The sequence below is a fragment of the Panthera tigris genome, chromosome D3 (genome assembly GCF_018350195.1).
Source record: "Panthera tigris isolate Pti1 chromosome D3, P.tigris_Pti1_mat1.1, whole genome shotgun sequence".
Classification (NCBI taxonomy): domain Eukaryota; kingdom Metazoa; phylum Chordata; class Mammalia; order Carnivora; family Felidae; genus Panthera; species Panthera tigris.
The window spans coordinates 2,862,224-2,885,551 of record NC_056671.1 but is presented as its reverse complement, the minus strand read 5'-3'; the positions used below and the strand labels follow the sequence as shown (position 1 = coordinate 2,885,551).

At 54.4% G+C, this 23,328-nt stretch overlaps 1 long non-coding RNA gene across 1 annotated transcript; it reads right to left on the bottom strand.

Annotated features, from left to right (window-relative positions):
• Nucleotides 1-9,841: 9,841 nt before the first annotated feature.
• Nucleotides 9,842-19,577, bottom strand: LOC122232618. Its single transcript, XR_006209977.1, has 2 exons — nucleotides 19,165-19,577; nucleotides 9,842-10,293 (listed from the first exon to the last, which is right to left on the bottom strand). It is a non-coding gene; the product is annotated as an uncharacterized LOC122232618 (long non-coding RNA).
• Nucleotides 19,578-23,328: the final 3,751 nt, after the last annotated feature.

Sequence of the window (23,328 nt, the reverse complement as noted above, 5' to 3'; positions counted from 1 at the left end):
TGTCGTGGGTCAGGCCAGAAGAGAGTGTCCACATCTGGACGTAGGGCCGATGTTAAAACCTCAGATTTACCAAAGCGAGAAACCTAGTTAACGCACTGTCAGGGACCAGGGGAAAAAGGAAGGGGGAGGGGGACCCCGAAACGGTTGAGTTTAAGCCCAACATCCAAAGTAATAAGAATAATACCAAAGGCTGGAGAGAGCTCACTCTGGACCAGACGCGATCCTGAGGGCCTCGTGTTGATTTTAACCCCACAAAAATCCCAACTTTTGTTGTGATTCCCACGGTACACAGGAGGACACAGAGGCACGAGGGGGCGGAGGGGACGTGGGAGGGACACGTCGGCCCGGAAGTAGGCAGATGAACGCGGCAGCCAAGGGGTGTGACTGGTGGCAGAGGCTGCGAGGCCTCCTCCCCTCTCCCCTCCGGAGGGAGGCCTGGCCCTCCGTTCCTTGCAAGCTGCAGACAGACCCCTCCGCCTTCTCTGGTGACGGCCTGAGCTCCAGAGAGCTTCCTTCCTGGGGGGCCCGAACGCTGAGATGATCTGACGTGGGTTCTAAAGGCCTGGCCCCCTCGCCAACCCCGGATGGCTTCCAGAACATGGGGCTGAGGCCGTCCTCGGGACAGCATTGCACATCTGCGTCTCCATTCACTTCCTGTCCTTCTCTCCCAAGACGGTCTCCGTGTTGGGGTCTGCCTCCTGGGGACCCCAACCTGGGACAGTTCCAGAAAGATAACTCTGCACCTGAATACGTGACCTGAGATGCCTACGGCCACGACGGATGACTTTCCACACCCGGTACAAATTCTTCTTGCTTGAGAGAATGTAAAACTCATCTCCCTCCGTGAATGCAGAATCTCCCCGAACTCTCACTCAGAGAAAATTCTGTGGGAAAGGCAACGGCCTTGCCCTACTGGCCCCACCCAGGGAGGAAACGAGGTCGAATTCTCTAGGACTGATGCCGTCGGGGACATTTTTAAAAACTGTAAAATAAGATCAGGTAAAGCCATAAACGTCGTGGTTGACTTCTCTAAATCAACTGCGTTGCGATTATGACAAGAATCGTTTGGTTAATATCTGATTTTGCAGATTTCTATGTGTCTGAGTCCTAATCAGTAACATATACATTATTACCAATAACATATGTAACGTACAATCTCTTCCTCTGGCTACAATCCGTTCGTTGGTCCAGAGATGAACATTTGATCTAAGACAGGCAATCGGAATCTTTCTCTGAGAATTCTGAGCTGGGATAAAGAGGGAAAAACGCAACAAATATTCAGAAAAGAGCAGAATGTGAAATGGAGACAGAGGCGGGGACAGAGACAGAGACGGGGACAGAGACAGAGACGGGGACAGAGACAGAGAGGGGGACAGAGACGGGGATAGAGACAGAGATGGGGACAGAGACAGAGACGGGGACAGAGACAGAGGCGGGGGCAGAGACAGAGACGGGGACAGAGACAGAGATGGGGACAGAGGCAGAGACGGGGACAGAGACGGGGACAGAGACAGAGATGGGGACAGAGACAGAGACGGGGACAGAGACGGGGACAGAGACAGAGATGGGGACAGAGACAGAGACGGGGACAGAGACAGAGACAGGGACAGAGACAGAGACAGGGACAGAGGTTTTTTTTAATGTGTTCAGTTCCCAGATTCCGGTCGCCCATGCTATAGTTCCAGCCCTTCGGTTCCAAGGGACCCCCTTGTCTCTCAAACAGATTCTTCTGTCATCTCTTGTTATTTTCGGTTGCACGCAATGAAAAGAGGCTACCGTTCCTCCAGAAAGGTGACACTCCGGGCTGTTTGGAGACGACACTGTCATCGGAACCAGGCACCGGCAGGTCGAGTCTAAAAGCTCGTGCCCGAGTCAAGCTTAGCGGTGGGTGAGTCACACCGTTCACCAAATCTGGGGTCTGGTCCAGGCCCTGAGGGAGCACCGGGTCATGCCTTTCTTAACCCGTGTTGGAGCTGCTGGGTAGGGACCCTCCCACTGGCTATGAGACTTCCGGCAAGTGGATTCACGGTGGGGGCCAGAGAATGCTAAACGCAGGCCCATATCCGCTCTCTCCTTCTCGCTTACCACCAAGCCCTGCTTTTGTTCAAGGAGGCAATGCGCCCGTTAAAAACACACACCGTGAGTCCAAGTTGTAAGCAGGATTTTCCAGGTGTGACATTACGAGACACAGATGACCTCTGCCCTTAACCTCTTCCCCTTTTTGCTCAGAACTCAGGCGCAATGGCTGGAACTCCAGCAGCCATTTTGCAAGCATGAGGATGGTGGGAAGACGGCAGCTGAGATGTTCTTGAAGGATATCTAGAGGGTCTCTTTCCACGGGCACAGTAACCTGTCTTTAAAAAAAAAAAATTCTGGGGCACCCGGGCGGCTCAGTCGGTCAAGTGTCTTGGTTTCAGCTCGGGTCGTGATCTCACGGTTTGTGAGTTCAGGCCCCGCATCGGGCTCTGAGCTGAGAGTGGAGTCTGCTTGGGATCCTCTGGCTCCCTCTCTCCCTGCCCCTCCCCCACTCTCTCTCTCTCCTTTCTCAAAATAAACAAACATTAAAAAAAAGATCTGTGTACAAGGTAAATCCATCACGGCATTCATTACGACACCTAATTTTAAACAATGCAAATATCCAGAAATAACCAATTAATTATTATCTGGTTACATAACACGGAATCGTGTGCTGCCTTTAGAAATTATATTGTCAATGATATGACTGAACAGGGAGACGTAGTCACCATAGTACGTGGAGTATGGTGCCAGTTTTATTACCACTTATGCATAGATATGCATAAAGCGGGACCTACAATGATGCACATGCATCCATGGTTGGGGTGATGGGGTGATGGGGTGACGGGTGGGATTTATTTTCCTAAGCGTTCTTCCTGTGGCTTTCTGCTTTCCCAAAACGAGCATGTAACACATTGTTGCAGGTTAAAACTACGTTTTCCCTTTTTTAAGTGAAGGAAACTAAGCAGGGAAATTCATCACGGAGCCCTGAGTCCCCCAAGTCTCGCTGACTGTTTCCCGAGTTCCCACTAGGTCCAAACCCTGACATGCCGTGCCTATGTGTTATTTCTGCAACAAACCGGCTGAGGCCGTGCCATGAAACGAAGGGCTTCCTTCCCTCTCGTTTCTGGGGGTCTCACGGGAGCTATCTCTTCCAAAAAAAAAAAAAAAGGCTTGAAATCTTCATCAAAAGCTAAAATCATGCTTTGTTTTCATATCTCACAGGCTTCTGGTTTACAGCTGTATTTTGATCTTCTTGGGAAGTAGTTAAAGAAATGGTAGCAATAGGGCACGCACCAAATGCAGGGCCGTGGGAGTTCACCACCCACCCAGACCAGCACCTGCCTTCCACCTGCGAGGGCTTTAAGGGGGAGATCTGGAGTCACTCTCCAGGCAAATACGGCCGAGGTACTTCTTAACCCGGCTGACACGACCCTGAGCTGTGTTGTGACTGCCCAGTCACAGTGGCTTAATGTGGCTTAAGTCAGTGGCTTAATGGCACACATTGGGGATGCCGGCTTCCATTCACGGGTGCCCAGGGTGACCTAAAGCCCTAACGGCCCTTATCCCTGGAGCACCCAACTACCCAGATCAGAGCTCTCCGAGCTTAACTTTCGTATTATAATAACCTCAGTCACGAGAACTCGAGAATCTCCGGGCAGGAGGCTCTATTTTTCCAGGTGGAAGGCAGTGACGAGCCACGCAGGCAGAGGAAGACAGCCCTCTTTCTCTATGAGCAACTTGTAACTCAAGCCGAGACCAAACACATAATTAATAACTCACTATAATCGCACGCACAAAGCACCACCCGTCTGCGGACTCTCTCGTCCTTCCGGCCGTGGCTGCTCACAGACGAGGCTGTCGTTGGGCGAAGAACTTTCTGGTTGATCTTCTTCGCCCATAACATTTCCATGAAAAAATAAAGAAACAGTTTGTCAAGGGCTTGTCCCAGGCGACGAGGCTTCCGTGTGGAAGCCGACGATTTAGTGCCTCAGCGGGAACCGAGAATTTTCCGTTAAGTTGTCCAGTGCAATCTCGTCGTTCTGGGAAGGAGCCCCCGTCTTCTGTGCTTCTGGGGTGGGCGGAAGCCAGACGCTACTGCATCTAGGTGCCGCCGCTTCGTGGTCGGGGAAGAATTCTCAGAGCGCGCTCTCGAGATGCACTATTTACCGGTTTGCCGTTCACTGGCTTGCGAGCACTCTGCCCACGGCTTTGTTCTTCCAAAGGGCACACTGGTTGATGACCCCCAGGCCTGCCCCACACTTCATCCGCTGTCCGTTCCGATGTCATCCAGGGTGCCTCAAACGGCCTTCGCGCATTCATCCACTCATCCGTCGTCCCCACAAGTTGTTTCCGAGCACTTACTCTGGGTCAGGCCCTGTTGTGGCCCTGGGGGCCACGGCCGTGAGCCAGGAGAGGCCAGCTCTGCTCGCTGCCCTCATGGCTGGCGATCTTCTGCTGGGCGGAGTCCAACCGTGTACCAGGACACAAATCAATTTTTCAAAAGGTATTTCCGGGTTGTGATGAGTGTGGCGAGGAGACAAAACAGGGCTGGAGAGTGGCCGGGGTCTGGGTGAGCAGGGCGAGATCTCCTGGCATCAGGGCAGGGGGACCTCACGCTGATGTGGGTGCACGAGAGGCTGGAACGGAAGGTGCCCCGAGCCGGAAGAGCAGATGCCGGTGCCCTGGGACGGAAGGGAGCCCCGGAGCTGGGGGAGCAGGAGAGGCGGCGGCCACGGTGGAGCTCGGGACAGGCCTGGAGAGAGGTGGGCCACGCGCTTAGGGCTCGGGGGTGAGGGCTGCGGAGGCCCTTGACGGCCCCGGGGTCTCAATGCCAAACCAGAGAGCGTTGAGCAGGGAGGGGGTGGCCCGGTCAGACTTTGCTCCTGAGCAGAGGTGGACGGCGGGGAGCAGAGTGGGTGCAGACCACAGTGGAGGCTTGCGGAGGACGGAGGAGGAGAGCAGAGCAAGAGGGACAGCTCGGGGTCCGTTCTGGACGTGGAGCTGTTGCAGTGTGCTGTCCCCTCGATGTGGGGGGCGCAGGGAAGGGAGGAGTCAGGGGCACCCCCCCGCTTCTGGCTGGGCAGCCGGGTGGGTGCAGCGCCGGGAGGTGGGAAAGCGGGCGCGGTGGGCGTGGGTGGTGCATCCGGTGTCCCCCCACCCCCCGCAAGACGACCACAGGACCTTGGCTCTGCTAGGGGTGACACCTTCCCCAGGTGACCGTCCACGCGTCCTGGCTTCCCTTGACCGCACAACGAAGTCCTGGTCAATCTGACAAAAGTGGCAGCACCGGGAGACCTTTCCAGAAAGATCTCTCACAGGGAGCAGCCCCAGAGGCTCACTTTCTCCTTCTCGTTACTTGGAATGATTACGTGAGAGCTGGAGCTGCAAGGTTCGTCTTGAGGCCTTGAGGCGGGAGCCCGGGTCTCCGATGAGGCTGGGGGGTCGCCGGGTCAGGCCCCGGGCTGCCGCCCCTCCGCCTCTGGAGCCCGCTGTGTTTATGTGGCTCTTGCCTTTGTCCCCCGCGGCTGCACCCTACCCGTAAGGGGGGTCGGAGGCGGAGGGTCTGTCTGGGCCGGAGCGCAGGGTTAATTAATTAGCTCGTTATTCGTCCTGACGCTGCACAGTAGGGAAGGAGGCTGCTTTTCACGTCCTATGAGAAAACTGCTTCTTCAGCAGCTTCGCAGGATCAGAGAACGAGGACCGTCTTTCCAGAAATGTTCCAAACTGACGGTAACCGGCTCTCGCTTCTCCTGATGGGTCCGGTGTGTGCCTGGGCCCCGGGGGGCCGGGGGGGGGGACCCTCTGTGGCGTGTGGGAAGGAGTGCAGGCTGGGGTGAGTGGGTCAGGGCTGGGGCCTCCTGCCGAGACGCCCGCAGTGGCCCCCAGGTCTTCGGGAAGTGCCAGAGGAACAGCGCGACCAGCGGGAGCTCTGCTATGAGGTCATGGTGACCCAGGAGGACGGGCCCCAGGCGCGCGTCTGTCACCTGCGCCGTGGCTCTCGTGGCTGTGACATTCTCCGGGCTTATTTTAGAGAGATTTCACCACAGTGGTCCCCATGGGGAAAAGCAGGAATCGCAGACACTCATGGGTTCCCTGTGTGCCAAGCACCGGCCGCCTCGCCAGCCTGGAATCACGAAGGGCGTCCACGGAGCTTGCAGCCGGGCCACGGGGTCGTGCGGGCCGGACGCTGACGACGCCCCAGGGCAGCTGAGTTTCCCAGGGGCCTGAGAGCGGCCTCCCTGCGTCCCACTTGACCGGCACAGCGGTCCCATCTCTGAGGTGCAATGAGGACACAGAGAGGGGAAGGGTCTGTCCAAGGTCCCACAGCTGGGTGAGGGGGGGGTGTGGGACCCAGGGCGGTCCTACTCCCGAGCCCCGCTTTGCTTGGGCCTCTGCCTGGTTCTGCTGAATCGGAGCCTCTAGGTGGGGCCCAGAGACTATTCAGCAGGTTCTCCGGGGGCTTTATGCCCAGAAACGTGAGGAGCGTGGTCTGGTTGATTCCTCGGGTGAGGAGCAGGGCAGACGGGGCAGAGCTGAAGCTGGACCCCGGGCCCCCTGCCTCCCTCAGCCCGGAAGAAGCTTGCCAGCCTCTGGGGGTCACGGGGTCCCTGTGGGAGCACCCAGCTCTCCCTCGGCGGCCCCTGGGGGGGCGGGAGTGGCCACACAGGTAGGCACAGCAGCCAAGACCTGTCACCCTTCCTGTTAAGTTCAGTGTGGTGAGCCTCTGTGTGCACCTGCTCTGTCCCCACCTGTGAGGTCCCAGGTCAGGCTCAGCTGCCACCACCAGGTTCGCGACAGCCTGGGGACAGAGCCCTGGCATTGATTCCAGCCCTCCCTGCCCCTGAGCCTCTGTGACCTCCCCCAGTGGCCAGGCACCCCTCCCCCGCCAAGCTCCCCCACCCACGGCCCTACCCCTACCGTGTAGAAAACGCTGGTGCACACTTTGAAGGCCTGACTCCCATCACATCACACGGCCATGAATGCTAAGCGTGAGGGCAGGAGTAACTTGTCATCTTTTTTTTAAAGCTTATTTATTTATTTTGAGAGAGAGAGAGAGTGAGCAAGAATGGGGAGTGGGAGAGAGAAAGGAGAGAGAGTTCCCAGCAGGCTCTGCACTGTCAGCACAGAGCCCGACACGGGGCTCGAACCCACGAACCGTGAGATCATGACCTGAGCCAATCAAGAGTCGGATGCTTAACCGACTGAGCCACCCGGGCGCCACTCATCTTTTTCAAGACAGACACACACACACACACACACACACACACACACACACACAAACTAATATAAGCACAATAAAATAGCTATTGCTCAGGAAAAGAAAAGAAGAAATAAATGTTCCAAATCAGCACACGTGCGCCCTATCCACCTTTACAGTATCCGGCAATTTCCTGCCCATCCTTCCGCACGGCACGGCAGACCTCACTGTGGGCGAGCCTTCCCGAGGAGGGGACTGGAGGGAAGATGGGGGGGGGGGTCTGTAGAGTGTGCTCTGGATCAAGGCTTTAGGGAGCTGGGGACCAACGGGATATGTGTCCCTTCACATGACTCGTCTCTCCCGCCTTTCTGGATAAAGGTCATCTATCGCTTCAGCTTAGTCTAACCAATACTTAAGCAGCCATTCAGCCGGGTCGGAACCATTTTCGGAGGCTACTCACACCACAGAGAGATCCGAGTTATTGCCAGGGCCCTGAGGAAATCAAATGGGAAGCAGTAACTTTAATCTAACGCAAGCGATCCGGCAAAATTTATGTGTGCAAACAGGCCCATACATGTGCACACACGCTCACTTAGTTGTAAGGCAGAGAAACACTGCCCAGCGGGCTCGCGGAAGCTATGGTCGAGTCTCCTCCTGTCTTTGGACTGAGTTTGAAATGGCAATATGTTACATTAATACTCTGTTAGTTACTGTGTATTTTATTTTTTTATTTTTATTTTTTATTTAGAAAAAATTTTTTAACGTTTTATTTTTGAGACAGAGAGCGAGCATGAACGGGGGAGGGGCAGAGAGAGAGGGAGACACAGAATCGGAAGCAGGCTCCAGGCTCTGAGCCATCAGCCCAGAGCCCGACGCGGGGCTCGAACTAACGGACTGCGAGATCGTGACCTGAGCTGAAGTCGGACGCTCAACCGACTGAGCCACCCAGGCGCCCCTACTGTGTATTTTAAAAATGGGTTTGAAGTCCTGGGGACCGCACGCGGATCGAGGTCTGCGGTGGCAATTAGTGTTACATGGTGACACGTAGCTGCTACACTTGTGAGCACAGCATGATGTATAGATGTGTCGCCTCACTGTGTCCTACACCTGAAAGTAATGCAACATTGTGGCAACTACACTTCAGTTAGAAAAAAAAAAAAAAAAAAGAGGGTTTGAAGTTCCCGAGGAATCAGGCATGTTTTCATATATAATAACCTTTGTTTTTATCGCTGGAAGCTAGAAGCACATTTCCTGCGTTAATTCACGTGGTCCTTGCATTCTTGCTGTGAGGCATGGGCTGTGACTGTCGCCCATTGTGCAGATAAGGAGACTGAGGCACAGGGGAGTGGACAGCCATCCCTCCCCCTCCCCCGGCCCTCGGTGTCCCTCCCGTAAGAAGCCGTGAGCACAGGGTCCACCTGGCTGGTCCGGGCAACCTCCTTGCCTCCAGCCCCCGACCTTCACTCCATCTGCAAAGTGTCCTTGGCCACGGAAGGCAACGTATCCATCCACAGGTTCCAGGGATTAGGATGTGGATCTTTTCTTTTGGGGGGGGGCGGCGAGGGTTCACATTCTAGTTACCACATCAGGTAAATCAAGAGTTAGGGAGAGATGCCTGGATCGAATCTGATTCATCCACACTGCTGGCTTCTGCAAACCCATTTGTGCTGGGTGTGCCCTGTGAGTGTCTCATTCTGAGAAGCAGGCCGTCAACCTTCGTGGTCAGCTGTCCCTCCACTCAGTGGACGTTTAGTAAGCCCTCCAGCACATTTGCGATGTCTCGCTCTGAGTAGGTTCTCAGCAAGATTTTGTGGGATTTGAGTGATCATAGTGAGTTTGCACAAATATTGTTCACCTTTGTTCTAGGAACTGTTCTATTTTTAAATTTATTTTATTTAAAAGTTTTAAAATGTATTTTCAGAGAGAATCGGGGAGAGGCAGAGAGAGAGCGAGAGACAGAGAACCCCAAGCGGGCTCTGTTCTGCCAGCTCAGAGCCCGACACGGGGCTCGCGTCCACCCACGAACCCTGAGATCGTGACCCGAGCCGAGATCCAGGGTCGGACGCTCAATCACCTGAGCCACCCAGGCGCCCCACTGTTCTGTCCTGTTAACGCGAATCCGCACATCCTGGAGAAAGGCAGGAAAACCCTCTCTCCTTGGGCCGTTAATGCAGCACCCAGCTTCCATTTTTGCTAAGCCTGTTCACTTTTCCAGCATTTGCAAGGTTTGCGGTCTATAGAATTAACTCCCGATGGCGCTGGGCCTCTAATTTCAGCCTTCTTAGATGACTGTTTCCCTGGGAATAGGAGCAAAGATTAAAACTGGGCCTGAACAGTTGGAGTTTATCAGGTGTCAATGAGCCACTTCCCTTAATCGCCCTTCTGAAAGCCTAATTGCTCTCCCCACACTTCGGCTCTCATTAAAGTAACTGGCCGAGGCTTCGGAGGGGAGTCCACACCGAGGAGGCGGCAGGCCGACCCCCAGCTGGCCGGGAGGCGAGCACAGACCCCAGTGGCACCCGGTCCACGGGCAGCAATTATAACCGTTAGCCAGCCATTAAAGTAAACTGTCATCATAAACTGTTTCCTATATCACAATTAATAAACGACAACAATAAACGAAAATAAAAGGTCCATCATTTCATTTTTATGTCACGGGGGTCCGCTGACGTCTGTTATGCAGTGACACGTGCAGTGTGTTCGCAGTCAGAAGAACCGAGGGCCAGCGTTGTGTGAGCTCCGCCAGCCGGGTCTCCGAGAATCACCGAGACGCCATGAGGTCGCTATCAGCGTCTTCAAGCCCCGTATTTTCATCCAGTTCTTATCCAGAGGTTGTGACGTGATCTAACTGAATCAATACTTAACTGAGACGTTTCGTAAGGAAACCCCCTTTCTGACCCCTTTCAGGAGGATGCGAATATGCCCTCCCCAGGAAGGAGGCTAGCTGCGACAGCAGGTGCACTGCTCAAATCTCTCTATGGCTCGGTGTCCTCCTCTGTAGGATGGGGATTTGAAGGCTGGCTGTGAAGCTCAGATGATCGGCAGCAGGCAAGGCAGCTTGTCCGGCGCCTACCACCCTGAAAGCAACATGTGAGGGTTTTCCACTATTTGTTACGATTATTAATCACGATTGCTACTTTGTGTTATCAGCTATGCCCTGCAGGTACGCGAGGTCTCAACCCCTGCTCTAATGCCTTTCCACTCTTCTTTCCCACTCTGTTCCCGCGTTGGCAGTCTATACCAGGAAAAAGAAAGGACAGCAGTTGGAAAACAGATTGGCGTCGCTGTAGGATTCCGAATACCTAGATCTCCAATTCTCTGTGGAGGTTTTCCACAGACTGCATGGCAGGAAGCATCCTTCAGGCCACGTTGCCTTCAAGGAAAGCCCATGGGTGTCATCACTTTGTAAGACAGTGTGGCGGGAAAGACTGAAACTAAGGATGCAATGCTCTGGGACCGCGACCCCCTTTCTGAGAGGCCACTCGAGAGGGTACTTTCGCGAGTGCACCGGCCGTCAGGACGACACATACGAAAGTGGTTAACTTTTAAAAATTAACCGAATCTTTAAAAAAACTGACAAACAACATTCTCCTTCTTTCGTCTGTAGTTCCCTGAGTTTTGACACACGTATGGGTTCTGGACCTAGCAGCACAGCCAGGGCCCATGAAATTCCCTCGCGGACGTTCCTTCCCTTTATGCTCCCGCCCTCGCCCGCCCGCCTCTGGCAACTGGGACCGCTTCTCCATCAGTACAGGTGTTGGGTTTTTTGTTTTGTTCTGTTTTTGAGAATAAGACAGGAATGGAAAGATGTGATGGGCCTTCTGAGATTGGCTATCATCTCTAATAATGCAAAATCGAAACTAACCTAAAAGTACACCCACAGGGGAATAGTTAAGTAAACAGGTAAAAACAGCGTGTGAAATACCACGCAGCGGTAAAAAAAATAAATAAATAAGGTAGGCATATATGCGTTAACACTGATAAAACCCCATGATATGCTACGTTACCACTCATACGAATTCCCTCCCCTACATAAGGTTCTACGTAAGCGCCCAAAAGACTGCCAGGAAGACCCCAACTAGACGAATGGTTACCTGATAGGGGCTGAAATGCTCTCTGCAGACAGCCGATCCCTCGTCCTGCTAGCCCGCGGCCACCTCCCTCACCGCCCCACTACCACTCCCCCACCTCACCCCCAGCTCTGTGACATGTTGGGATAGAGACTCTCTAGCACAGTCCCCCCCAGTTCTGCTGTTCACGCCCGCTCTCCTTACCTAGTTTAGACACCACGTTCTACGGTAATCAGCAGACTCTTGCTACACCCTGCCCCCTCCAACTCTCCTGGCTGTCTTGCCATGTGTTAGACTCACCTAGAGAAAAACCACCCCCAGCTAAATCTCACCCTCGTTTCCTACATGGTTGCACCCAGGCAGGTAAAGGTGGTTGGGGGAAACATCCACCTGCACCCACTGGTATCACTGTAAATTCTCAACTGACAACCTGATAATTGATTACCCCCAACGGCTGCTGGTACAAAAGCAGCAGAAGCACATTAGCAGACCAGCTTTTCTCTGCCCCAACGTATGTAAAAGTTCCCACTGGCTGGGGAAGGAGAAGGGACCAGAAGCCTTCTGCATACCGGATCGAGATGGAGATAACGAGTGTCTTCCACTGACACGATCCAGAAGCCCCGAGAGAGCTGGTTCAGCACCCAGACTTACTTCTGCTTCCCGTCCAGTGAGGACGTCTGACCAAGAGATGGCCAGTGAGATGTCTGGTTTTGATTTGCAAGAGCCACCTCCGAGATGGGTTCAAATGACTCCTAAGAGTGTAAGAGCCCAGGACACCTGGGAGGATTATGGGGTATGGAAATAAAACCGTTCTCTCGGCTACAGCAGGATTAGGAAGAAATAAGTGGAATTTCCTCTCTGGGCACTAACAGCTGCACGGACCAGCTGGTAGGGTGATGTGAGTGGAATATGGCGTAGCTGATCACCAGCCGGACTCCGTGTTCCCGGGGAGGGCGACTGAGCCTACATGGTCTTTGCTGAATAACTAAAGAAGCGGGTAAGCTGGTTCAGGGTAAAGGGAGAATATCTCAATGAGGGCATCTCGGGCGATGCCCAGATCCCAGCGGAAGGCTTCTGGAACGTGAATATGGGCAACGCCTGGTCAGGGCCGGGTTAAGTGATTTAACAGTGGTCACGTTCGTGTTCCGGGCAGGTGCACAGAGGGCGTCCTCCACATGGTGACTCTGGGACCCAGGTCCTCTCCGCCTTGTGGTTCTGTCCTCCTTCGAGGCTTCTTCGTCCAGCTGGTGGATGGGGAACGAGAGCCGGGCTTCTCCGGGCCGGGCCTTCATCGGCACACGCCATGTCCGTGTGCAGTGCGCTGACCAAATCTCAGGCATTTGCTTTATGCGGCTGCCGGGACACCAGGAACTTTAGCTGAGCTGCGTTCCCAAGAGAGGAGGAAACTGGGGTTGGGTGAGCCAGCAGCAGCGTGTATAGTCTCCAAACTAAGCAGGTGAATCTCCTTCCTGCCCCCTCGCCGCCGGGTAGGACCGAGCTCCCCTAGGCTCCCTAGCGTCGGAAGCAGGGGTGTGAGGTCGAGGTGGACAGCGACGCAAGGGGAACGAAGACACATCGGAGCCAGGAGGGCTCCCTGACGAATTAGCACATGCTGGCCACAGAGGCTTTCCGGGATCACCTGTAAGTGCACCACTTGCTGTGCAGACTGTGGCTAAGTATTTTTAGCAGGGCCAAAAGTTCCCTTAAGCACCGCAATTATCCCAGTTGGAGATGTCAGGAGAGTTTACAGTTAAGGAAGAAGTTAGTCTGCCGTAAGCATGATAATGAGGTACACCCTGTGCTGTTTTTATGGCTTTGGAACAGAACATTCCTGCGGCCGCCTTTACATACGGACGGAGGACTCAATTGTCCTTTGGGGAACCATCGAGACATAATTTCTCTTCAGTAGAGCAGGGTAAGTTATTCTGACCCACACAGCTCACACCTCAGGAGGGAAGAAAATAAATCAGCACTCTGTGGAAAATCTTCCTTCATTAGGCCCAGCTCTGATGAGGCCCCGTGGGCCTTGCTGGTCTGAAGGCAACACGCAGGCTGACTTCTCCAGAAATAAAAAGAGACCCGAGGTTATGTAAGAGGCTTTCCCGGAAACCGAGGGCTGTTGAAGGGAAATGGGACACGGAACTTGGATCCTCGCAGGAAAGAAGTCATCTGTCATAATAAATGGCCTCAGAGAGGGGAGGCGGGCTGTGATGCGGAGGGTATGGGGGGGAGGGAGTCAACACAGCACGTGTGTGGCCAGATAGGCACATATACATGTACATGCAGTAACACACGCAGTGGTACCCACTTCTGGGGGAGCACCCCATCACGACACGTTCTTTCACATTTACGCAGCAAAACGCACACAAATGTAATTGCAGTAAGTGTGTTAAACGAACACTTTACACGGTTCCTCATTATTAGACCGGGAAATGCTTTTGCCGCAAACCTCCGAAAAAAATTTCTGGGTCGTAGAGACATATTTTATGTAATTTGGGAATTGTGGATGAGGGACTGCAGATCGGTGAGGGTGCACAGAGGCCCTTGCACGGTCCCGGGCACGTGCAGGAACGCTGTAAACATCGACACTACATCTTGGGCGTTGGAAGAGGGTTTCGAGGATCGGTCTGGCAGAGCCAACAAGAGAAGAGGGTTGAGGAGTGACAGAGATCCAGAAGAGCACTGTGCAGCCTGAACGAGGAGGTGAGCCACCAAATGCTCCTGTCCCTGGAGGAAGCAGGGTGCGCATGATGAGAACTCGTGCTTTGGCACTGGATCAGCTTACACGGGCCCCCAGCCCCAGCATCTCCTCGTGGGTGACCTTGGACGAGATACCTAGGCTTTCCGTGCCTCCTAGACCCAGCTGTGCCGCGGAGACGCGAAGTGGTCTTTCCTCGGGGGCCCTCGGGGGCCGCCACCGGAGGCCGGGCCCCGTGACGGTAAGTCACTACTTTTGTCAGTGAGGAGCAGGCGGTGGAGACAGACTGCATTTGGGGAAAAAGCATGTGTGCCCAGGGGGCAGCGAGGGAAGGAAATCATTCTAGGGAACATTGTTTCGGTCACACTCAGGGAATGCAGACTCCTCACTGGACACACGGGCTCAGAGAGGTAAGGTGACTGGCCTGATGTCACACAGGAAATCCTTCACAAAGCCTGCTTTGGGACTTCTGTCCTCTCCTTTCTGGTGCTGCCTTTCCCCCGCCATATTCCTTTATTTTTCTACTACAGGAGCGAACGAGCCCAGGTTTTCTTGGGATCAGTGTCGGTGTGACTTCAACGGGGATGGAAACGTGACGTATTGAGCACGATAGATGGGGACCGCATTCCCGAATCCGTGCCCGGTGCAGCTCACACCTACGAGAGCCAGTGGCCCGCAGGTCATGCTCCGAGATGCAGACAGATCCAGAACGCTCCGTGAGCGTGCAGTCTCCGGCCCCGGGCTAGAATTTAGAAAAGGCTGCCTCAAACCGTTCCTGTGCTTTAAGATGCCACCAGGGCCCGAAGCCTGGGGTGAACTGCTCAGAACGAGGCTGTGCCCCGACTGCCAGGGATGCCGTCCGGGCAGGGAAATCCGTTGAGTGAGGCAGAGCCCGAGAGAGGGGCATACACAATAGAAGCCACGGTGCCTGGTGCCTCGGAGCAGAGGCACCAACATAGGACCATTCGGGGAAGCATTTTCGCCTGCCCAGTCCTTGCACCTTACTGTACCGCCCACAATGTCCTCAGGGTCATTGTAGCACAGTGTCAACATTTCATTTCCTTTTCTGGACGAATCCCGTCCCCTTGTAGTCAGGCGTTGTGAGCCACGCTGCTGGGAGCACAGCTGTCCAAATAACCGTCTGGGTCTCTGTTCTCAGCTCTGCAGAATCATTCTTGCTGATCCCTTACAAGGCACCGTGCCGGAACCTTCCGCAGCTGTCCCTGTATGGGAAATCCGGGACGCACAGCTTTTCTTTCTACCACGCATTCACCTTCTCTGCCTCTGAGCAAGTGTCAGTGAATCTGCTGAATTTAATTGTCCTCGTTTTACTTAGGGGTTCTTCTAAATCGCTAGTGTTTTAGCAAGCCCCTTTCATCATTCCTGGAAGATTATATGCTCCTTTGTAACGGGGACCTCAACTAAGGCATTCCCCTCCCGCCACTGTCCCCAGTCCCCAGAGAAAACGTACCAGCCCTGTGTGCCACCTTGCTGAGTAATGACGGCCAATCTTATCGAGCCATGTCGAAAATAACGGATTAAAGTCACTTTTCCCTGGGAATACACTGGCATCCACCTAAGACCTAAAGCATCTTAACCGAAAGCAATTTCTAATGCAGGGATTTGTGGCATCTGGCCACCTAGATGGAGGGAAGGAAAATCGGAATTTGAGGGCTTTTTTGGGTTAGGAAGACACCTCAGCACAACACGTGCCCATCAGCTGGGTCTGTCAGCTTTGCACTTAGCAGCGTCCACAGTCAGCCACAAAAGCTGCCCGCGCCTCCCGGCCTGGCGGCTTCGCCAGCGGCCCGGCGGGTCCTGAGAGGGAGCCTGTTCTTCACGGCCGCCCGGTCCTCCTAACAGCCGGAACATCCCCTCAAAGGTCATTTTTGTTTTCGAAAGATGTGACATTTTTTCAGTTGGTTAATGACAAACTGGGGATCTGCAGTGTGTAGGTCTGTGGTGCTCAGATCAGAGACAGCCATATGGCTCATGTTTGAATTTCAGACCGTGGGCGAATTTAGGAGAATTTGCTCCTTCGCGGGCTCGCTCCCCATCTGGCCCCCGGGGAGTCACAGCTCGTGACACTTGGGTGTCGGCTGGTCCTTTCCTCGGGTGGCTCCGGGACTCACGGCTGGCTGTTCTGTTTTCCTGGAGTGGTGATTTTTAAGTTATTTTGGTCCCTGGTCTGGACACCAGCAAATTGCAGACGCGGTGCTTACGCGCCCCACCTGCAGGGGGCGCCCCTCTCTCCCGGCTGGCCTCCGCGCTCACCCCTCCATGTCCAGGCTCCACCCAGCACTCAGAGCCACCCTGCACGAGCTGCAAACAAGGCTCCGGTCCAGCCAGGAGTTCTCCTTGCACTTAGAAGGATCCCCATCACAGCCAGGTGGCCCCGCCCAGGGCCCCCGTCTCCCGCCCCAGCACTGCCCTGTGCCCCACCTCCCCTACCCCTAGACACGATGCACGTCAGCCCTTGGGGTCCCCTTTCCTGTGATAACCAGCCCGCCTCTGCTCAGAGGGCTGGCTCAAATGTCACACCCTCTGGGGACACCACTTCCTCCAAAGGGCCATCCGCCCCAGGACTTTCATGTGTGGCCCAGTGGCACGATCTGAAACGACCTTGTCCGTTTACCGCTTTGCTCGTGTGCTGCGTGCCCCTTCCCCGCCCCTCACCACGAGGACTCCGGAAAAGCAGTCACACTGGCGAAGCTGCGTCCAATGCCGTGAACCCCGCCCGGCCCGCGGCAGGTGCTTGAGGGGCATCTGAAGAACAGACAAGCGTATCCCCGAGTTGCTAGAGAATTGCATCACACACGGTCTGTGAGGCTGGGCGGGGGCTGGGCGCCGAGCTGAGGCCGCGCCGACGTCACCTACCTTCACGATGACCAACAGGTGCCACCGGGCGGCAGAGGCTGCAGACTGGGGACCTCCCTCGATGTCACGTCTGAGCCCCAGAATGACTATACCAGGTCAGTTTTCAGAATGTTTTTGAAGATTGAGCCAGTGTTAACACATTGGAGGGTTTATGTTAAATCCTGGTTTCTAGATTCTGTCCTTATAACCGCCCCCCAATAAAAAAATCTGCCAGCCCCAGGCTCACATTTCACACGGCAACCTGTGGCTGGCGCTGGGCAGCACCTGCTCCTTGTCACTGGGGCGGATTGCTTGCTACCGCGGTCCCTGCCATTGTTACCCTCGCCAACTGGCTCCCCAGGAGCATCTGAGTTCCTGGGATGAACAGGGGTGCGGTGATCACAGCAGGAGCCTCGGATCCCAAGGGTCTGTCTTTCTGCAGCAAGGGCGGGTTGAGGCAGGAGACCCACAGTGGCCGTAACCTCCCCCACCTGAGGCAGGCCCCCTGGGGTCACGGATCGGGCTAACGTGGCTGTGGGTGATGCTGGCCGCACGCCTGCCCCCCAGGAAGCTGATGGCCACGAGCTTTGTGCTCCCATCCCGCCTGGGAGGGCGATTCCACTCTGCCTGTAAGTCCAAGCCTTCCAGCCCTCAGACGCTGGGAGCCAGGCAGCGTCCCACACTGCCACCTAGCTCTCCACCGTCAGCCAGGAGAGGGGCAGAGACAATGCGTGTCTGACCGCCCGACACAGTGAACAGGGAGCTCTCACAGGCGCGCTCTTGCTCAGTCAGGCCGCGCCCCACACCTCCTGACGGCCCGCCAGGATCGGGCAGGGAAGGAGCTGGCAGGCGGCCGGTGTTCTCGGATTTGCCCCTAAAACCAGGGCTTGAGGGGAGGCACTGTGTACAGTCATCTCGGTCCTGCTTGATGTGCCGCTCCGCTTCTGGACCCTTCCCTCCACACACAGACACACACGCACACACGCACGTACAGGCACACGCGTGCACGGGCCTCGTCTCCCTACTGCGCGGCACTCGGGAAAGACGTTGTCAGAGGAAAGCTGTCAAGATCCGAGGTGCAGAGTTTAGTTTGTCAGGTAGGACCCCTGGCACTCGGCTTTTCTGTTGAGCTCTAACACCACCTAGAACGTGGTAGAACACTTCTTAGGTCGGTCCTGTTCCTCACCCCACAGGGTGCTCGTCTCCTCCCGGAGTCGTCCCCGTCTGTAGTGGGACAAAGAGGTCCTCTCAGATTGACGTCCGCCCGGAACCCCAGGGGTGACCTTATTTGGGAACAGGGCCTTCACAGATGTCATTAGTTAGGGATCCCAAGACGAAGTCATCCTGAATTCAGGGTGGGCCTTAAGTCAAGGACTGGTGTCCTTATACGAAAGGAGCGGCAGAAAGATGCATCGGGGGAAGGAGGCCACGTGAACACAGAGGCAGAGGAATGCCTAGGGCCACCAAGAGCTGGAAGAGGCAGGACGTGTTGAAGGGGACATGGCCCTGCCCACACTTTGATCTGATTTCAGATCTGCTGCCTCCAGAACTGCAAGGGAGTAAACTGCGGTTGTTTTAAGCCACCCAGCTCGTGGACGCTAGCATGCTCTGCGGGGGATTGCAAATCACCCTGGACCGTAATTACTGGTCTCCTCATTTGACTGTAAGTCTCTGTATCCTTGGTTCTGACCATGGCATGTAGCCGGCAGGATTCAGGGCTTGATGGACGAGTGAGCAAGTCAGTGAATGAGTAAACGGATGTGGCTGTGTGAACCCGTGGTGCTGGTGGAGCCACTGAGGCATCATCCCACCAAGAGCCGCGCCCCTCTCTCTGGGCTGAGAACACATGGAGGCAACGGATCGGCCTGCAGACCCCTCGTCCCCATTCCGGTCCCGAGAGTGGTCAGATTACTAGGGCTCAGTCTTGGGCCTAATGCTCAGAGCGGCCTCTTGAGGGCATTCACCTAAAAGAAGTCATGCTGTCTGTTGAAATCATGAGAGGCGATGCAGGGGTGAGCAGACGCCTCTGTGCACACCTGCGCTGCCTCAAAGCTCAGTCACCATCATCGCCTGGGATGACCCGTGGGAGCAAGAGGAGGCGTGAGGAGGCGGCCTCCATCCTGCTTCCCCACGGATCCTGTGCACAGCTGGCAACAGTGACCGAAATGTCCACCCTCGCCACCCCGCCCGCCCTTTGGCTGTCCGGTCTGCACCGGAAAGAGCACGTGCAGTTTGAGGACAGGAAAACGTCACGACCTCGGTCCCCGATCGGCGTGTCGCGTCTGCCGCTCTCGGCCTCCGTGGGCCTCGCAGCACCAGGTTACCTGACTGAGAGCAGGTCCGGGAGGGCAGGGGGCTCCTGGAAGCGCCGGGTGCCGGGGGCGAGGCGGACGGGCAGGTGGGAAGGGGTGGCCAGGAACCTGCCCCCATGGGTGGACTCTGTGTCCCCGCACAGCCACGCAGCAGGACAGGACAGCCAAGCAGCTGAGGAGGAAGGGCCCTTCGGCTGGGAAGGGTGAAATCCAGTTCGCCCCGCTTGGCGGCTGCAGGGAAATGGGGCGATTTCAGGCCCCGGGCGACATGAGGTCGCCTTCCTCCGCCTACAGGAAGTCTTTCTGTTCAGCCGAGGAAACGAGCCGGGGACCTGGTTTCCAGGCCAGCGGACATCCGAACGCCCCCCTTGTCTTCGTCACAGCCTCCCTGGTTCTCCTTTCGGGAAGCCGCCCAACACACGGCAGCCATGCTCCAAAGGGGGTCATGTGACCCGCGCCCAGCCAATCCAAAGATGGCAGCCTCAGGCCCATCGTGATTGGCTCGGAGATAGACACATGGCTCAGTCGTGAGCCAATGAGCCTCAAGTCCGGGACATTTACCGGAAGGGCCCGGAAGAGGAAGAGAAAAAGGTTCTTTGTAGGAGACCGGGCTCTGCACTGCAGCAGGCGACCCGAGGGACAGGGTGTCTGAGACCGGCTGCGATGTCCGCACCAAGCGGGGCCACGTCTGGGTGGTGTCCGCCCTGGGAGTCCCGCCTTCTGGTTACGGCGGCCCGGGTGTGGCGGAGCTGTGTGGACGGATGCCCGCAGGTGCACGCGAGACCCGGGGAAGGTGGCTTGCGCGGAGGCCGACCGCCATGCGCCCGGTGCTGCAGAGACCACCCATCAGCCGTGTTCGGTCTGAGGCCCCTCTTCTCGGAGCTTCCCACTCACAGGAGTCAACATTTTATCTTCCACGGACTTTTCCTAACATGGGAGGCATCTCATACTTCCAGAAGTTTCTGCCTGGTTGATGCTTCCTGGTGACATATAGAGGCACTCGCATCTCATCAATAACTTCTGTCGGAGATGTATTTTTCAGGAAGATTTGCTTCCAGGAAGCTTGTCTGCAGACAGCTAATTCCATTCCTGTGATTTGTTACCATCTCACAGTTTGATTCACACCGTCTCTGGAAGATTAGGGGAGCATCTTTGGGGGTTCTTCCAGCGTTCTTCGGTTGTCAGTGACAGGTTGGTTTTGACCAGTTTAAAGAGGAAGGGGTTTCGTAGAAGGTTATGGGTGGGGCGCCTGGGTGGCTTAGTCAGTTAAACGTCTGACTTCAGCTCAGGTCATGATCTCATGGTTGGTGGGTTCAAGCCCCATGTGGAGCTCTGTGCTGACAGCTCAGAGCCTGGATCCTGTCTCCCTCTCTCTCTGCGCCTCTCCTGCTCACACGGTGTCTCTCTCTCAAAAATGAATGAACATTTTTAAAAATTAAAAAAAAAAAAGGAAGGTTAAGGGGTACCTTACGAAGTAGAAAGTTAAGCTGAGACTCTGGACTTAGGCTGGAGAGGAAGGAACAAGGCAGCAGAACCAGGGTAGGTCACAGGAGCAGAGGGCACCTGTGGGGACGCCCCTTGGAGGGGATGTCTTGACTGATGGCTGCACCCACATCCAGTGGGAGGAATGTCGCTCCCAGAGCAAATTCGGGATGCTGCCACCCAAAAAAAGGGTGATCAGCAAAACAGCACATGCTTGTTACACCCTGTGTTGCCGTCTCTCTCTTGATGGACAGAGGGATTGTAGTCAAAATATTTAAGGGCCAGTATGACACTGACCAATCAGAGAGGGAGCCATGGGGATGGGTCTCCCGGACATACCAGCTGAACAGCAGCCCAACTGTAGGCGTTCAGATTCCACTCTTACAGAATCATTTCTTTCCCTGAAGGCTGGAGAGGTCGACACAGAAACACACTGCTTTCTTGTTTACCTTGTCTCCCTCCTCTGTATATTCTCTGGATAATTTCGGAACCAGCGTGTCCAAGGGTATGAGTACCGGGTTAGGAATTCTGACATTCTGTCATTTCAACTGCCCTACTGATATTGAGCCCCGTCGTCTTATTTGCACGTCAGATTTCCCGTCGTGAAACTGGGGTTGTGGTCCTTTAACTCTAATCGAATCCGACAACGGTTCCTTAGAATCCTCCTCACCTAGCATCTCTCTGTGACGGATGACAAGTTCATTAACTGTCTGAAAGCAACGTTTCCTGAGGAAGACCGCCACTGGTCTTGCAGCCGCTCCCTCGGATGGAAAAGCACGGTCGCCAAGGACTTGAAGATCCCCGTCTTGTGCGCTGACGACAGTTAGAAGTACACACACTTAGCATTACTGCTCTCGAAGCCAGCTTTACTTGGAGAAACCCACCTCCTCTTCCAAAGGAAAAAAAAAATAAGCACAAAGCCAAACGGTGTCTCTTTTCATCCAGGAGAACAACAGCTTAATTGCCTCAGCCATTTGGTTACCAAATGCAGTGATACGTTCACTAATGAAATGTCTCATGCTATTTGGCTCCTTTGAGGGGAGAAAAGAAAAAAATAAGCTCACCCCAATCTATAAATCAAGTTGAATAATTCTGTTCCCCTCTAAAGGAACTTTTTCCCACCCTCTGTGTGTTACGTTATCTGTGTCCAACAGACGGTGGCAGAGGGAAAGATGACAGGACGCTCTAGCAAATCTAATGAAGGAGCTCCAAATATTGTATCCAAATAAATGAAGTGAATAATGCAAGTGCTCATTCCTGGTTTTTTGTTTTTTGGTTTTGTTTGTTTTTTATAACCACCCCCAGCGCGCGAACCACAAGAAGATGTGACTCACGATGGCTGAGTTGCAAGGTGCCACCAACACGCGTTTCTTAGCGGAAAACAGGCAGCGTCATCGCTGTGTTGGATTTCAGGACTTTGTTCGGGAAGTGAGCAAGAACGGGAAGGTGGGAGAAGAAGAATCACAGCCTTTTTTCCAAGTCCAAGTTTTTGCTTCGGATTCCGTCGGACGGCAGAAGACAGGTTCCTGGGAGTGAAGTCTTCCTGGATCCGCGGGCGGACCACCCGTGGGAGATGTCCACGAGGAGAACGCTGCTTAGATGCGGCTCCCACCGTGGCAGGCCCTTGTCGTTTTCTGGCTGCAGCACTGAGATCCTTCTTGGGAAGCCTCCCCGGGTGTGGCGATTTCAACAACATCCTAGGGCTGAAGATGAGGCCATGCTCAGCAGAGTCACTGAGCGCTCGCCATAGGCCAGGGATTGCTCTAAATAACTTATTATTTCTTACGACAAACTACAATATAAAACTAGTGAAGTATCTTCATTATAAAACAGAACAGCTCACTGAGTATCACTAATAGTAACATTAGCTAAACATTAAATTATTATTTTGTTATTTATTTATTACAGATAATTTATTACTTAATTATTATCAACTCAATCCTTGCAATTATAATTTGAGGTGGCTCGTTATTGTCCCCATTTTACAGATTAGAGAACTAAAGCAGGGAGACTTGTAAATGCGTTACCTGCACGGGATCAAGAGGCAGAAAGGCCGGCAGCTGAACCCAGGAAGTGTGGCTTTGGCTCCTTCTTGCCTTTTCAGGACCACATTCCATTGCCTCTCTTGAGGAATAAAATGCCTCTAGGTGCCCCTACGGATGTCCGTTTATAACATTATACAATTCTTGGGGCGCCTGTGTGGCTCAGTCAGTTAAGCGTCTTACTTTTGGTTTTGGCTCAGGTCATGATCTCCCAGTTTGTGAGTTCAAGACCCGCGTCAGGCTCTGTGCTCATGGCACACAGCCTGCTTGGGATTCTTTTTCACCCTCTCTCTCTGCCCTGCCCTCTCTCTCTCTCTCTCTTTCTCTGCCCCTCTCTCCTGCTCTCTCTCTCTCTCTCTCAAAATAGATAAGTAAACATTAAAAAAAATAATGCTGTCCACCTGGAATGTGTATGCTGTTCTATACTAATTTTACCTGCATTAAAGAAAGACTGTTGGTTTACTTGGTAGATAAGGTTGATTTGGTGCTAATGGGGGTGCCCTGAGCATCCTCCCCAAACAGAGTGGCTGACTGAAATTCCACTTCCTTCCCGCCCGTGGTACCACATCACTTAGGTGACACCACAGACTGGACACCTTACTGATTTGGAAACGGGGGATGGTGTCTGTTGCTTTTGCCAATCATCCGGTGG